Source organism: Neopelma chrysocephalum, unplaced genomic scaffold, assembly GCF_003984885.1.
Source record: "Neopelma chrysocephalum unplaced genomic scaffold, ASM398488v2 Primary Assembly neopelma1_23, whole genome shotgun sequence".
Lineage (NCBI taxonomy): Eukaryota > Metazoa > Chordata > Aves > Passeriformes > Pipridae > Neopelma > Neopelma chrysocephalum.
Window position 1 is genome coordinate 15,959,048 of NW_020897691.1, and position 16,776 is coordinate 15,975,823.

Below are 16,776 nucleotides of genomic sequence, written 5' to 3' on the forward strand. Positions count from 1 at the left end.
TTTCCTTCCCTGCTTGCTTGGATGTTGGTCTTCAAGGTGAGTGACATAAGCCCACTGCATGCTTGTTGGAAATGAGATTAGTAGCTGGGGGTTTTCCTTAGAATGAATTGGCAGTAGTGGTAGAAGAATGCATGCTTCTTTCTGTGGATGTGAAAAGCATAATGTAAACACTCATTTATTTATAAATAGGCATCATACAAATATTTTAATATCTCTATAGTATCGTACTTCCTGCCACTTTATCACTAAAAGCAAACAAAAAATTTTTCCTTGATGATTCTTACATGTTAATCTAGGATTTACATGTTAATCTAGTAGGCAAACCTCTACTTCCAAATATGCGGTTCATGGTAGATATCTTTAAAATGACAGTGTCCATGGTGTTTTGATAGTATTGGGTGGAACATTTCCAAGGTATATGTCATACTCCATATCAAGTGTTACTGCTTAATTCATGCTGTTTGGATATAGGATTTTCACTGCAGTCTAGAGTAGCGGGCTCATACTTTGGAACAGGCAGAGTGCAGCACTCTTGGGGCAGGTGCCAGCAGCCGAGAGGAGAAGTAGGATGTAAAACACTACTTGATCATCAGGCTCTGAGTCTGTAAAGCATTCGAGTGTTCTTCTTAATACATTTCTTTTTCCTTTACCTCAGTTGAAAGGTTGAAAACCTTTATTTCACATGATATATTCTTATAATCCTGCCAAATAAGCACTTTGCTGCATCAGTTAAAGTGGATCTTAGGTAGAGTTTTTGTAGGGTGGAAAAAAGAGCAAAACTGCAATAAAAATCCACAAAACATGGATATGGTTGAAATGGATTTTATTATCTATTTTAATTTTAATACACGCATAAATTGGAAAAGGAAAATTATGTTTCTGCAATTACTTCTCTGAAAGGTGGAGCAGTTCTCTTACTTCCTTAGAGAAATACTGAATCTTCAACTTATGAGATTTGAAGCTGGTAGTTACAGGCAATCTGTTTTAACTAGTAATTTTGATAACAAATTAATTAGTCAGATAGCTGTGTCAGTTTTGCTGACAATTAACTTCAGGAAAAGACAAAATAATTCTAGACATATGCTAATTCAACCCTCCAGGGTTTACATGATTCAAACCTCGTTCCTTAGTTTTGTGGTTTTGTTTTAGTTTTTTGCTGTTTTTCCCACTTATCTATTTTGCAAATAAAACCATATAATAAGAACGATTTGACAGAAGCACCATGTGGATATGTGTTTTAAAATAGGTTGACCTTTTCTTACTTTTAGGTGTAAGACTCAAAGCTTTCAAAAATTACAGGTAATTTTGAAATTTGGTAGTTACCTTAATCTACACTATAGTTACTTTTATTAAGTATACTGGGTTCCTATTTTCCATAAATTGGGGTAGATGTTGTTGGATGTATAGGAGCTGAGAAGTTACAGAGAAAGGTGTCAACAGGTACAGAGACAGAAAATTGTGCTCCTTTTGGAAAAGTATCTGATCTGTTTTAAAGGTCAGGACTGGATGGTAGACATAAACCCTGACGCTGCCAGTGGCATATGCATAAGGAAAGAGTAGTTCAGTTGAATGTAATTATACTTTCTGCTCTCCAGAGAGCATGGTTGTCTTTTTTTTTCCTGCCTGTTCTGCTTTTTATGCCATTGAGTGTGTCTTTCTCTATCTCCACTCAGAGTGCTTTAAGTCTTTGAAGTGTGTAATGAAACTCAATTAAGAGACAAATGTTCAAAACTATGTGCCAGCAAAGTTTACGAGCATAGGTGGCCTGAGAGAGGAGTCCTGTAAGGTTCTACCTGTTTAAAATTCAGATGGGCCTAGGAACGCTGCCAGGCCTGGAAGAAGGTGGTCTGTAGTAGTCATGTTTACTGGTGTAATTTTTGGGAAATTATAGTTAGCTTTCTCCCCAGACAGTTTCCAGGCATGCTCAGTCTGTAGTCCAGTTCAGTCACCACTTGTGAGAGATGGCTTTTATGCACCCTGTTTTGTAGACTAAGATTGTTCATTACCACAGATATGCGTTATTCTGTCCCAGCTTGCTTTTGTGCCCAGGAGCACTTGTTGGGTTCAACTAATGCATGAATTTAAGCATAGCCTTAATTTTTCCAATGATGAAACTGTGCAACATGAACTCAGCATTTACTCAGCATCAGAGAATCTGCAGGTTGGTCCAGAGATCCTGTGAGTGTCTTCACTGTGGGGAAAATCAAGGGTCACTTTTTATTTGATGTGAGTGCATCTTCTCAGTCAGCATTTCTCTGCAGACTTTTTAGTCCCTCACTTGAGTAAGTTTGCTTTACAGAATTGCTATTATTTATTTCAAAGTGAATTTCTGGATTGTTTGTTTTGTAGGGAGAAATGGAGGAATTAGGAACTGAGAAAGAGAAAACGGAAGAGTTTGGAACTGACTTGGCACTTGTTAAATTAACGTGCCCTGGTAAGTCAGCACATAGTGGTGACTATTGGGCAAAAAGTTATAGTAGCTTGGTGATACTCTGGGAATACTGCACAGGCTGTGGGAACAGTGATGGGGTGAGAGGGAGATGGAGTAACTGTCATTGAGTCTAAAGGGAGAAAATGCTTCTTCTTCCACCTACTCCTCTTGCCTAAATGCAGTAAGACTTGGAAGGCTGTAGAATCTCATTTGCTGCTCAGAGTGGTTTCCTGCTTTTTGGGGTAATATACGTAGCTCCTTGTGTGTGTTTGAAATACAACAGGGACTTTTTCTTTTTTCCTGTTGCCCAGCTGAATAAGCTGACACATCTCGGAGCCGAGGCATGGCCAGGTGGTGTCCTTGCCTCGCTGGGCCTCTTGCTGGGTTCAGCGGAAACTTGGTGTTGTTAGTATGCACCCCGTGTCCCTGTGTTCCTCAGAGTACAAAATGTGGGCTAGGCAGCAAGAATAGAGGAGCTGGGATTTTTATGTATAAGGGATGGTATTACATAACTTGAAACAGTGTTATTGAAATACCTCTCTGTTTTTAATTCAGTATATCAGTACTTAATATTTGAATGAAACGTTAAGGTTTATAAATGCTTAGTTGTGTGCCTTGGCAGTGCTTTAGGTTTATTCCCCAATTACTAAACTCGGAAGGCTGTTTTGCAGAAAGTTCACATAAGTTATTTCTTCTCTTAAAAGTGGAAGAAAAAGAACTTTCATCTGAATTCACCGGGCTTAGCTCTGAGAATTCAAAGGGCTTTGGGAACTGGCTGAAGCTCTTGGTACTGACTTGAGTAATATCCCTTTGAATATTTACTTTAATCAAGCCTATTCAGAGATTCTCTCTCACACTTTGTCCTTATTTGTGTTGATTTCCAGTACTAGCTACAATGATCAATGAAAAATAAAGCTTTTTCTCTTAAAAACATGTTCTTTGAGAGTTGTCAGTGGTATGAAATAACTGGAAATCTCTATTGTACTGCAGCAATGTATTGCCTTGCCAGTGGGAAAACACTGTAACTCAAGAATTTTACTTGTTTGGAACCACAGTGTTGATATACATGTTATAAAAATGAAACTGTATCTGATGGTTTCTTTTTGCAATAAGATTTCACGTGCAGTTTTGCTATAGGATTTCATGTACAGTGGTTTGTTGTCTTATTTTGAAGGTGTCTCTCTTACCATTTTAGTACAGTGCATAATATTTATATGTCATTTGGCAATTCTTGACATCATTTGGGTAAATATATTCATTTTAACCTTATTAATTGAGGAGACCTGAATTCCTTTTTGTACCTGTTTGCTCTTTTTCATAACCTTATCTTTCTCAGGATAGAAATTAAATACTTGATTACCCTTAATGCCGCCTTCTGCTGTTGTTGAAGTACACGTGATCCATCTTTCAGTCTAGTAAAATTTTACTTGGTGGGAATAGATAGGGAGAGAGACATCCCTTTGTCAGTAATTCTGGCATCCCAGACAGAGCAGGAAAAGCCGACTGCTGAATGCATGATTTGTTTTTGATTCTCTACTAAGTGTGTAGAAGGAGAAAAAGCTTCACTGTTCACTGTGGTTAAAATGGAAAGGTAAGAAATGTGTCCTTCATTGTTGGTGCAAGAAGGTGGAGAAGGTGAAGAGAGGAGAATTTGGACTCCTTTGCTGGATGAAAAGTGTCTGTTCGTATTGAAATTTTAAAAAGCTTTGTAATCTTAATACCTTCTAAAACTATAAGCTAAAATGATTGGAAACCCTTTATTGACTATCCTTTAATAACCTGTATTCAAACATGATGTTTCCTAATGATCATTATCCTTGAAATAACTTTAACCTTAAAGAGTTACAGGATTTGGGACGATTTTTCTCCTATCTTATTGAAGGCTACAAAACAACACGTAGGTCACCAAAAAAAGGTGTCTCTTAGTACAAGCTGTGAGTTACTATAGTTGTTTCAGAATCTTGCAAATCTCTGAAAGTCTTGATGATTGCATACTTTAAGTGTCCATGAGGCAATGTCAGATTACTATTACTTCAGTACAAAATAGATATTTCTTTGTTTCTGAGTTTGAAAGCTAAGTCTAAGTTATTTATTTTTTTTATTTTCTGAGAAGGGGAATGAAGTCCTATCAAAGTGTGCAATGGTTCAGACTCCATCCAGCTGTTGAGAATTACTTATAAACAACTGATTTGATCGAACCATGTCTCTTAGACTGATCTAGAAAGGACAAAAACATTCAGCTGAAGGAAATTACCTTTCCAACTATAACATTTGTAAGTGATATTATTTTTTCCCCATGTATTTTTTTCTGAATGGAACTAGTATTCTTTTCTGGGGCCAGTGAAGGTCTGCATTTGGCCATGCAATGTTTAGTAAGAAATCCAGCTTTTCTGAGAAAGAATAATGGAGATAAGAAGCTTTATATATTTATATAGAAGGAGTTTCTGTTTCTAGAGAATACTGCAGTTTAACCCCAAAGAAATGTTTATTCAGCAACTTATCAGGTGCTTCTGTCAAAATGGTTATTCAAATTCCTTTGGAAATTGTGGCAGGTTAAAGATTGTCAGTGTGTGTCGTTTCCCTTTTGACAGTTTTAGTCTCCTAGGCTCTCTGCTTGGGCTGATCATGGGTGAGTGAAATAATTTCCTTTCTATTTCTAGCCCTTTTTCATTTAATATTCCATATGCTTAAAAATGAGTATCTATATGCATGTCTTTATGTATGCATATTGAAAACCTGTTTTGTTAGAGATTAAGCAGGAATGGAATTTGAAACTCTAAAGTTTCTCTATGCTCTGTATATGCAATTCAGTGACACAAAAGCCAATTGGACTAGGCTTGCAGTTACAGAACTCTGAAGTGGGGACACGTTTTTCAAAGCTAATATACAGAGAGAGGGCTCTGGCTTCTCCATAACTAGTTAGAGTGTTGTGTAGATAACTGCAAACTTTGGGTCTAAAAAATATGTTTGCAGGCCACATTTCAACAGTGGCAGTCTGGAGTGGCTTGATGAATAGTGGGGTGTTTCTACAGGAGATGTCACAACCTGAGTTATGAGGCCATTCATTTGGATAAATTGCAAGTGAATGTACATAGTGCTGTTAGTTTGTCTGTTACTAATTTCCTCTTTTTTAATGTGTGTGCGCAGTGTGTATATAAATGTATATACATATGTACATACAGATGTATGTATCCTCAAAGTAGGGAGGAGGAAAAGCTGGAGAAACATGAAGTGGTCCTACAGTCAGCTAGCTGCCTAAGCCAGGGCTGGGGGGCTGCCAGGTTTGGCAGCGTTTGGGAGCCTGGAAAATGTCAGTGCTCAGAAAGCTTTAACCATTGACTCTTCTGTGTGATTGGCTGTGTTGTTTCCTTACGTTACTTACTCTGTGATGAAAGCAACCCCCCAAAATTTTCATTAATGACAGTTGACTGTAGTCAAAAAGTTAGATGGACTTTTTCTGAGGACTGTGGATAAAAAAAATGTGTTTCACGGGACCTATGTAAGTAACTTTGTTATGCATGGCTGTACTTTGGCTAGCTGCTCAAATGACAGTTTCTGGAAAAGCCAACTGAGTATTACTTGTCTAATAATTATAAAGCCCATGTCTAAACATCTCATTTCAGCAGTAATGTCGTACTCAGGCAATTGCAGTTGAAGGAAACACACAAATGGGCTTTGTAGGAGCCCTTCTGATGGTGAATCTGTGTCTGATTCTTTTCTTATAAATGTAATGGTGTCACTGTGCATTATAGAGACAAAAGTAGTGAAGAGTCCACATGTAAAGTGATAATTATCCATTATCCTGGTTTTAAATAGGCCTCCGCTTCATGAACAAACATCAGCAATGCCACACCAAACATTCCTTTGTATCTTTTCCCCCCCCTCTTTAGCTCTCCAAAAGAGTTTACAGTTCAGGGGAAAAATATCTTTCTCCCTTCTTTACTTAGAATTAACGCTGTTTAGGAAAATTTTTAACAAAGTAAATGGGTCTTCTGGACAGTGCTGACATTTTTGTCTTTCATCATTCTGACCATATTCTGAAAGTTCTGTGGTTTTCTTCTACAATGAGGTCTAAAGTTATTTCTTTGAAAATACATAGTGAAGCCAAACATATTAAAGAGGAGGCGAATCAACCTAATTGGAGTTGATGCATACTAATTTCTCTGTTGTTAGTGAAATTGGAAGAAAAATAACAGTGCTTTAAAAATATATGCACGAGAAAATAAACTTGTGATTTTAATTTGGTGCAGAGCAGTATTTTGTGCTTGGGGTTTTTTTCTGTTTATTCAGTTTTCAGAAAAGTGTTTAAGTGAAGAGAAGAAATACCCCTGAAACAACTGACTTTGAATTGGGCTTTTCTGTATTTATACTCTTGAAAAACATTGGGCTGTTCTGTAGTCTTGAGTATTTGCTTTTGGAGGCACCTTATCTCTTTGTCAAGTTGTCCATGAATGTGGTTTCAAGGTTTACATTGCATACTGGTTATGCGAGTTTAGGAAGATGTCATTCCCTATCTCAGTGCCTTGACTCTGGCCCTACACAAAGTTAAAATATATACAAATTTTGTTTGTCCCATAGAGACTAGCTTTTATACTGACCTTAAATATCAAGAATTTCTCTGTAAGAGGGCTATAAAACCTTCATTTAAAACAAAACAAACCCCAGAAACTGCTTCATTATTATCATAGCCCTGGGATTTCAGGAGAGACTACCTTCATAATAGACACTGCCTGATGTCCTTACTAAGCAGATAGCAAGGTTGTTTCCCTTTTTCTGTAAAGTGTGATGGAGTTAGTGATCTTGAGCTGGGTGTCAAGAAATTTCCTGAAACAGAAATGGAAATGCAGAAAGGAAGTGTCAGAAGGTGAAATGCATGCAGACATGATAAGTTTGTTTCTCCCATCATAACTAAATTCTTTAAACACATTGGAATTCATTGGTATGTTATCCATCACTTTAAGATTTATTCAGCATGTAGGGCTGGATTCAAATTAATTTAAGGCTTTGAGTATTTAACAACCTTGAAAGTAAATTATGACTTGTTTGCTGTGACTGGATTCCTTGTTGTCCAACAACAGCTTTGCTTCCTTGCAACCTCTTTTGGTTTTATTTTCTCCACTACTTGAACCTGGGGTGAAATGATGAATTTGCACAACAGTGGTCTTTTCCAAGTTGACACTTAGTGATATCTCAAGCACAGGCATCAAGCAAAAAGAGAAGTGTCTTTATAAGTGCTATCAGACAATATCTCTAATAGCAAACAATTTAAAGGAGGCTTACAGCCTGTGAAAGCGGATATCGGGGGTTCTTTGCTATGTATGCCAGATGCAAGACTGGAGGGAGTTTTTTTGTTGGTTTTGCTTATTTTTTCCTGTATAACAGAGAATTGAGAATAAAAATTGACTGTTAGGATACTAGCTGGGTTATTGCTCTTGTTTGCTTATTGTTTTTTTTAATATCCAAGAGCAGCATGGATAACCAGCAGAAGCAGCTCTTGCCCTTAACCAGGAATCTTGAAACAGCAGCTGCTGAGCACTATAGACTTGAGTGGGAAAAAGACTAAAGAGGGACACTTTGCATGTGGGCATCTCTGTTTATTCACCAATCAGCATCTCTTCTAATTGTAGCAAAGTTTAGAGCTTTGAAAGGAATTTGAGTAATTCTGAGATAAACAATGCTGAAATTCTTTCCTCTTCAGTTTCCTTTTCTTAACCGTGTGCACTGTAAATCAATCTTTACTATTGAGGAAATGTAACAAGTTCATATCCAGTTGTGGAATGTTGGGTTTTTTTCATTTATTAAGCCAGAACTCTTAACCCAGTATTGAGGTTTATGCCGTGCACCTCATTAGAATGAAATAATAGAATGGCCTGGGTTGGAAGGGACCTTAAAGGTCATCTAGTTCCAACCTCCTTGCTGTGGACAGGGACACCTTCCACTAGACAAGATTGCTCAGAGCTCCATCTAATCTGGCCTTAAAAACTTCTAGGGATGGGGCATCCATAACTTCTCAGGGCAACCTGTTACAGTGCCTCACCAACCTCACAGTAAAGAATTTTTTCCTAATATCTAATCTAACTCTATTCTCTTTCAGTTTGAAGCCATTCCCCCTTGTCCCGTCACTACATGCCCTTGTAAAAAGTCTCTCTCCAGCTTTCTCATAGGCTTCCTTCAGGTAGTGAAAGGCCACAATTAGGTCACAACCCTGAAGCTTTCTCTTTTCCAGGATGAACAATCCCAATTGTCTTAGCCTTTCCTCATAGGAGAGGTATTGCATCCCTCTCATCAACTCGGTGGCCTTCATCTGGACTCATTTCAACAAAAAAACAAGACTTAATGCAACTGTAGTTGTATTTTCTCATGAGAAAGATGTAAAAAGAGGGGGTGCTAGTGACCAGTCCAAATACCGAATGTAGATTTAAAAAAAGAAACTAAGGACTTACCTAAGTATGTAATTTTGGAGGGGTGAGTGGTGAGCAAGGCAGAAGTGCAGCTGTAAACCTAATGGCCAGAGGTTGTATTTAGTTTTACTCCCTTGGGTGACATGACAAAATGACTGTGTAAATTCTAATAGTATTAGAGAATTTGCGGAGGGAAGAGTCATGTATTCTTTTCTGGCTACTGTCAGGGTTCTGGCCCTGGGTTTGACTGTTATTGCAATGTGAGGAGTTGTACCCTAAAATCCTTTAGTTTCTTTAGTGCTGTAGCTGGTGTATGTGCTTTTTGTGCTATTTCTGCACTTGATATATGCATTACTGAAGAGTTGCAACTTAAGGAAACTTGAAATAAGCTCTTGTAGTAAGGAGAATGTTGAACTGTGTGCTCTTGTCTGTGCTGAGGCATTTGGGTTTATTTTTAAAACGGGTTTGTCTCTAATTCAGTTTTCTTTGTGTGGCCCTAATTAGCACTTAACAGTAGAACTAGTTTTACCTAAAATATGAAATCAGAAAACAGTGTAATGGTTAAAGTTAACATTAAACAGTTAAAGCTCAATTAAAATGTTTCATCTCCATCTTTGTAAATGTCATTAATGAAAACTATGCTGTTGGTTTTTGCAGAGTACCTACACGTAGTGCGTTACATGGGGTTCTTTCTTAATTGCTCAGAAAACGGTTTGTGTGGAATACATTGTGTGCTTCATTTTATGCTTGTTGAGTAGCAGATTTCTTTGAGTACATGACAACAGTATTTTGTGATAACGATAGCTGTACTTGGCAGCTATGACTTGCTACTGCTGTACTCATAACAGTCTGTGCTGAGACTTGCCTCTAAGTCCCTAAATATCTTGGGACTGACTTGCTTATCCTGCTTTTCCTTTTTATCATCAGAGTGTATGTCAGGCATGTCCTGGGCTGAGCCACCTTACCCAAGTCTGTCTATTTTCTCAAGCTTAGATTCAAAAGAAAGTGTCCAAAGTGACAGACCTGTATGTAAGTGAAACATGATCTTTTGATGGAATTTTTTTCTTTGTGTGTTTTTTTTTTTAACTTTGGAGAAGACCTGGAAGGGCTGCTGAGATTAACTGCACTGTACTGCATGAGAGAAGCAATATATGTACATAATTTGAAAAATGCCCAGCGTTTTACAAAATAATTCTGTTCATTCTGGATACAGGGAGTTTTGAAATAAATAAAAGGTGGTATAGCGGCTTAGCTGTCAGGCTATTCAACCCCAAATCTAGACAGGATACGCAGGACAATTCAGAAACCTGAAAGTTAGAAGGATTTATAGCCCTTGTTTGGCATGCTGACCAGGAGTGATAGAGAGTTTCTGCTGCAAGCACTCGGTTTTGTCTGCCAGTGGAGCAGTGTGTGGCACCTCGCAGAGCAGCAGCTAGTGCCACCTGTGGGAGCTCTGCTGGAACCGGTGGCTTTATGGATCAGAGATGCATCATCCCGGGAAAAAGCTGTCGCGACTTCCCAGTGCCACAGAAGGAGGCATTGGGTTGTTTTCTGTCAGCTTTCTGTAGCAAAGGGTGTTTATATGCAATGCGGGGTCGATCTTGAGCAAAGTATAAAAGAGAACATGTATAATAACTGTTTTCAAAGATACTCATTAACAGTTCATTATTACAGAAATAAAATAGCTGTGATTAATGATACTAAAGAAATTCCTACTGCACTGAAATTACTTGAGTTCAAAAGATGGCACTTCTGCTGAGCTGAGAAACTGCTGTGATCAGTACAGAGCTAATATATATGTGTGGGAAATACATGCATTTCACCAATTAAAGCTGACATCTTTCTGATTAGGCTTTGAGCTTATGCTTCACAAGGGTATTCTGGGAGTGTCAGTCAAAGTTTTCATCCCTCTTCTTCCTCCCAGAAGACCCCATGGGGAAAGTTTCCTTTTTCACTAGATGTAGTAGCAGTATATGCTAAGTAAGGAGCCTAGCAATGTGGTTGGACACTGACCAAACACTGAGAATGGCTCATCTTTTCAAGAAGTTCATTCTATACAAAATTTGAACGAGAAAATACTGTGTCACATTCCCTCCCAGACCTCATATCCTGTGCTACTTTGTAAAAAATATGCTGTCTCGACTTGCAGGCTGAAATATGGTGATTAGCTGATGAACTTGATCTTTTAGTGGGTTTGGAAAACCATGATGAAAGTCTTGGAACAGCACTGGGAATGGTTTCAGAACTGTTGGAGAGACTGGAGGAGGGAGAAGACATATGCATAGCAGTTAAACCACAAAGGAGCCAGACAACTCATTCCTTATGTTAGAACATCTGTGATTTTTTCACATTCAAACATGGTGAATTACAGGAAACCAGAATCAAAGTGACAAAGGGATTCTGTGATTTAGTCTTCGCTTGCTGGCAAAGAATTATGTTTTTTGGATTGCAGTATGGATGATTAGCTTCAGAAACTAGACAGAGGATGCTGTAGATTTATGCTGTTTTGAAGAAGTGGGCAGGAGAGAGTGTGATATTAATATGACTTCCATCAATGGGGAAAATGTGCAAAGGAGGTTTTGCTTCTTTTCACCAATATAGATCAGATGATCTTGTTTGGACCAGCTCATCTCTTGCTGCAGTTATCTTAAATGCCACTGATACTGCCTTTCTGTGGAAAAGAAAGTGAAAGGGTGAACTGGTTTGGGAAAATCAGCAAAATCTGTAGCATCTTACAAAAAAAACCCCACAAACCCCAAACTACAGCTAAACCCTCTAAAGTTGGAATGTTTTGGTATGCATTGGTGTGCAGGGGAAAAAAGACTGGAAGATTTTTGTGGGACTTTGAAAGAGAGGATTGTTGAAGAAGGAAGCTGTAACTCACATGCAGAGTGCTGCTGTAAGGGAATGCAAGGAGCCATTAGAATTCTGTGCAATTTTGAAGGAATAACTATTAACTTGAAATAACACTGGAATCTTAAACAAGTACTGCCATGTTACTTAGAAGGGCTGAGGGGTGGTGGTGAATAGGAGCAGCAACGAGGCTTGATGGCACATAGTGGTTTGTGTCCCTGTAACTTCTGTCCTTTCTGTCAATGTTATTTAGGGTTTCTTTCAGTGTCACTTTTTGGTTCATGTGAAAGAATTGTGTTAATGTTAGCATATAAACTTGCTTTTATCGTTCCTGTGACCTGGGATCAAAGCTATTCTCCTGAGGTTCAGAGCAGCAATGCATCTGCTCCAGAAGGGATTTTGTAGGCAAACAAATGGCAAAAACTAGATCAGGGACAGATGTCCTTATTGTCTAACAAAGATATATTCAGTATTTCACAGGCAAATGTCAAGTTCTGGTCATGTTGCTGTGTGTGTGAATTTTACCATGGCCATCCTTGGAGTCTAGAGTTCATCCTGCAACCTGAGATTTTGAGTGCTGGTTTTGAGGTTCTGTGAGTTGTTTTGCATTCAGAAATGCAACATCCAATATCATTTATCCAAGAAGGATGACCGTCTATGCAGGCTGTCTCTGGGCATCTAATTGTCCTTATTTGTTTACAAAATATTTTGTGTCAAAAAAACCTACTAATATCCTTTTTCTACCCACCTTATGCCTTTTTTTAATTGCATCAGGAAGAACTCATCCAAATACAATTTAAAAATAAACCAGCAGATAGCTTTACTGTTAACAGCACAATATGTAATGCAGAACTTCAGGACTTCAGTTATTTGTCATGTATTTTCTGTATGTATATAGCACTAACTGTTTATTCTGTAAAAGGCTGCATTTAAAATTGTAATACAGTGTTTTAAGGGGACATGTATATTGATCATGAATAAAGTGGCCACAGCAGAATCTTAATATTAAACTTGGTTGTGCCTTTGAAAGACGGAAAAGAAATGCAGTGTCTGTCTAAGGCACTATATTTCACAGGTTTTTGAAGAAATCCAACCAACTTTCTTAAATGTGATCACTTCCAGCTATTTGGAACAGATGTAGACTAGGGGCCAGGGGTTTGACACAAAGGAGAAGGTTAAGCTTAGATTTTGGTTAGTGATGGTCATTGTTCAACATAAATACATAGTTGGACTCCATAGTTACAACTGCAAACAGTCCTGTGATGAACAATAGTTTCTTTCAAGATACTTGATGCTTTTTTGAGAATACAGCAATAAATTGCTGAAAGAACAAAAATGGAACAGAAGTCTTCTCTCCAATGAAAGTTTATTCCTGAAATTTTGAAAGTGAAAATTGTTATATTTCAATTAATAGTGATTTTGAATCATTGGAAACCCTTACTGGTGTTTGGTTGGTTTTACTTGTTGTTTATTTGCTTGTTTCAGCAGAGTACAGTTAATGTAAGAGACAAGGACTATATTTGTCTGTGAAATGCAAGTAATCCATATTTTTTGTAAGCGTGCTTTTTTTAAAGTATTTTTTAGCCACTCGTGCTATAAATTTGAATGCTTTCCTTTTAAATCACCTATAGCATGCTATTGGTTTAGATGCTGTATTTAAAGGATCTTTTTTTCTAAAGCTGATTTGCAGTTTTTAGCAGCTCAGGATTTGAAAGGCAAATCAATCTACTAGAAGGAACGACAAATTTCTTGAAGTAAGACCTCCCAGTATGCCTGTTTGGGTGGCCCTAGCTGATTATGGCCTGTGAAAATGCGTGGTCATGCATCTGAATGTTTTTGGTTGCTGTTAAAGAGTTTTGCTTAATTGAGAAATGTAAACAGTTTGGCTGTGTTTATTCATAAATTATGAATGCATATATATTTCAAGTTCTCTTGCTAGGATGTTCTGTGAAAAAGTTCTTGGAGTAAGCAATAGGTAGCAGCTTTGACTGATGAATTCAGAAATACGAAGTACCCCATAGAGTGCTATAATAGCTGAGTCTGAGATTCAGGGACAATTAAAGCTATATAAATAATTATATTGCAAGAGTATTTGGATTGGTCTAACATGAATGTTTTTATAAGGTACTCTATATGATTGATCTTGAAATTATTGCAAACTTTGGGATACTACTACGAATAAGATTATCTGGATAAGTGGAAATTATTTGTATAGGAAGTGAGAATTTTTTATATTTACTAGCAAACTTATACCCCAAAAGCTGCTTCTCTGCTGGATTTTGTAGGAGTGCTGCTTGGCCTTACTGAAGAGACAGAGATTTACTTTCCTTGTCTGATATATTTTTCAGAGATTTCCTTCCTAGATTAAAAGGAGGAACTTTATTTGTAAATAAAGGAACGCTAAATGTTGACTTCTGGCTTTTGAGGAATTGAAAACTTGGTGTGTTACAGAAAACAGGAGCAGAGTTCTGGATTTCCTTTTTTTAAAAGTTGTTTAGTATATTCTGCAGTTTCTAGCAACAGTGTGGAACTGGATTGCATTAATGAGACAGAAGGGGGGAAAGCATACTGTTCTGTGCCACATTACTGGATCTCAGTTTTTAGATGTAATTTTTTTTAATTGACAACGATATGGGAAAATGTTGAAGACTGTCATTTTTGCATCTGGTTGAACTATTCTGGTACTACTAATCTCCTGTGTGATTTAGAAAACAGCCACAAATTTCAGACTGTTTTATTACTGAAAACCATTACAGACAGTGACAAGAATATTTGGAAAAATTTCTTCATGGAAAGGGTTGTCAAGCACTAGAACAAGCTGCCCAGGGAAAAGGTGGAGTCACCACACCTGGAAGTATTTAAAAGACATGTAGATGTGGCACTTAGGGACATGGTTTAGTGGTGGGGTTGGCAGTGTAACGTTATCAGCTGGACTCAGTGATCTTAGAGGTCTTTTTGCAACCTAAACAATTCTACGATTCTAAGAGTTTCTAGACAGTGTTCTGAAGATGTAATGTACTAGGCACAGAGGCTGACTTTCTTCAGCCTGTTGCGACTATGTTAAGCCTCCCTTGCTATCACTTATTGTAATGCAGAGCTGCTAAATTGGGTAGAAAACCATTAGTGGCACAGTAGTATTTAAAATTGTCATGGGTTATCCAAATGAGCTCTTGAAACAGAGTTGTTTGTTGTTGTGGCAGGTCTGAACCTGTTCAATAAATACCTTGGTTCATGTGCAGTAATGGAATGATCCAGCTTTCAAGTTTCTATTCCATTATTAAAAATGCCAAGGATTCAAATGCCCATTTGAATCTCCCTTGTTTTTGTGCTGGGAATGATGGGTCATGCTCCATAGAGAGGGATGAAGACAGAAACTCCATTGACCTTTAGGGTGTGTCTTACTTGTAGTAATAATGCTTTCTTGGTACTGAGTTTTGATAACACTAAATCAAGGCTGTCGTTTCCTTAGAAAGTCAAGTGGAAAATGTTGGCCTACTTTAGACAAGGAAAAATTGGACTTAACATAAATAAAAATCAGGGTAGAAGAGGCAAGAAAAAAGTCTTTTTTTTTCTTGCTTATATTAGTACCTCTAAAAATGTCAGTAAAGAAGCTCCAAATTATTTCTGAGACGACTGGTTTTTTGTCATTGTCTCATCAATGAGTAACTCCTTGAACATTTTCATGGTGAAATTTACTTACATATTTATTTCCATTCTACACAATTCAAACCAATCAAAACCTGAAAACAAATATGTGGATATCCATGTTTTTCCATTTTAAACATAAAGTTCCCTGAATAAATGATATTAAAAGATTTATTTAAAATGTAAAATTTATGAAAACATTTTCTTGGATTTTGAAATTAATCATAGAAAGTAAATATAGTATTTATTGATATAATTTTTTGGTTCAAATGCATTGTGTGATTAACTAGTTTCTCTTAACTCTCCTAGGAAAGCAGTGGATACCTGGAATTTTATATATAAACTCGTGCAATGTTCAAGATAATATGTGGTGCATCACTGAATGCAAAGGCTTAGACAGGAGCTTGCCAAGTTTTAGAATTAGTTGATGTATTTATTCTAACCAACTGTTTAGTGATGATAAGCATAGATAATTAAGTTTGAGTAATCTATTTGAAGAACAAATTTATTTTTTAGTTGTCTTCTGGACAGTGAGTTCTCTTTTACACAAGATTTATAAAGGACTTTGGGGACTACTATGTGTTTATAATTGTTTAAAACCTCTGTTGCGGGCACACTTGTTTGTTCAGTTTGTGACACTGTCCAGCTGTGGTTTTTGAACTCATAAACTCAGACCTTCAGGTGGATAAGCATTATCATTATTAATTTTAGGGAGTTCATGAACCAGCCAAACATCTTCTCTATCTTAATTGTGTGTACTGCTGTGTGGATAAAACATGTATGTTAAGGACAAAGTAATTCCTAAGTAAGACTTGGTGGAATTTTATCTTGTGTAGGGATGAACTGGCTGATCTAGAAAATCATATGTAGTAGAGTTTCCATCAGCTAAATAGGAATTAATTTCTACCCCAAGATGTGCTAGTGGATTGTAGCTTTACATGTCAGATAGAAGTTTCTAAGTATTTTACGTATATTGAGTTAAATATGACAAATATACCAGCCCCGGATAACACACCTGAAATACAATTTTGTGACTTAAATTGCTTAAGAAATCCTAGGTATTTTGTATGGTTTGGTTTTAATGTAAACCCAAGTCTTTTATTGGATGCTAGGGCAGAAACATTTTCATTTTATGTGTGGTGATAGGATTCAAAACAAGCCATATGAATTTGAAAGCAAAATAATTTAAGAGAGGGGAAAAGAAGGCCATTTATTGGAGTTTAGTCTCAGTTCTGCTGCAGGATGATCCAGGGAGGTCTCCCATAACTCTGGATCTGCTGGTTGTCTGAAATCTGCGTGCCAAATCTGCTCTTTGCCTCAGCATTGATGATTGAATTATTTCATTAGGAATTAAGGGTGTACTGCTGATACTTCCAGTGCTGTGTACTCTGAATAGTGCTGTACACAGCACTGAGCTATGTGCATTGTCAGCTAAGGGGAAGTCTC

General features: G+C 37.3%; 1 protein-coding gene across 4 annotated transcripts in view; it reads left to right on the forward strand.

Moving 5' to 3' along the window:
• PLEKHG1 (pleckstrin homology and RhoGEF domain containing G1) overlaps positions 1-16,776 on the forward strand; it is a 128,850-nt gene that overhangs the window by 21,030 nt on the left and 91,044 nt on the right. The gene's annotated exons all lie outside the window — the stretch shown is intronic.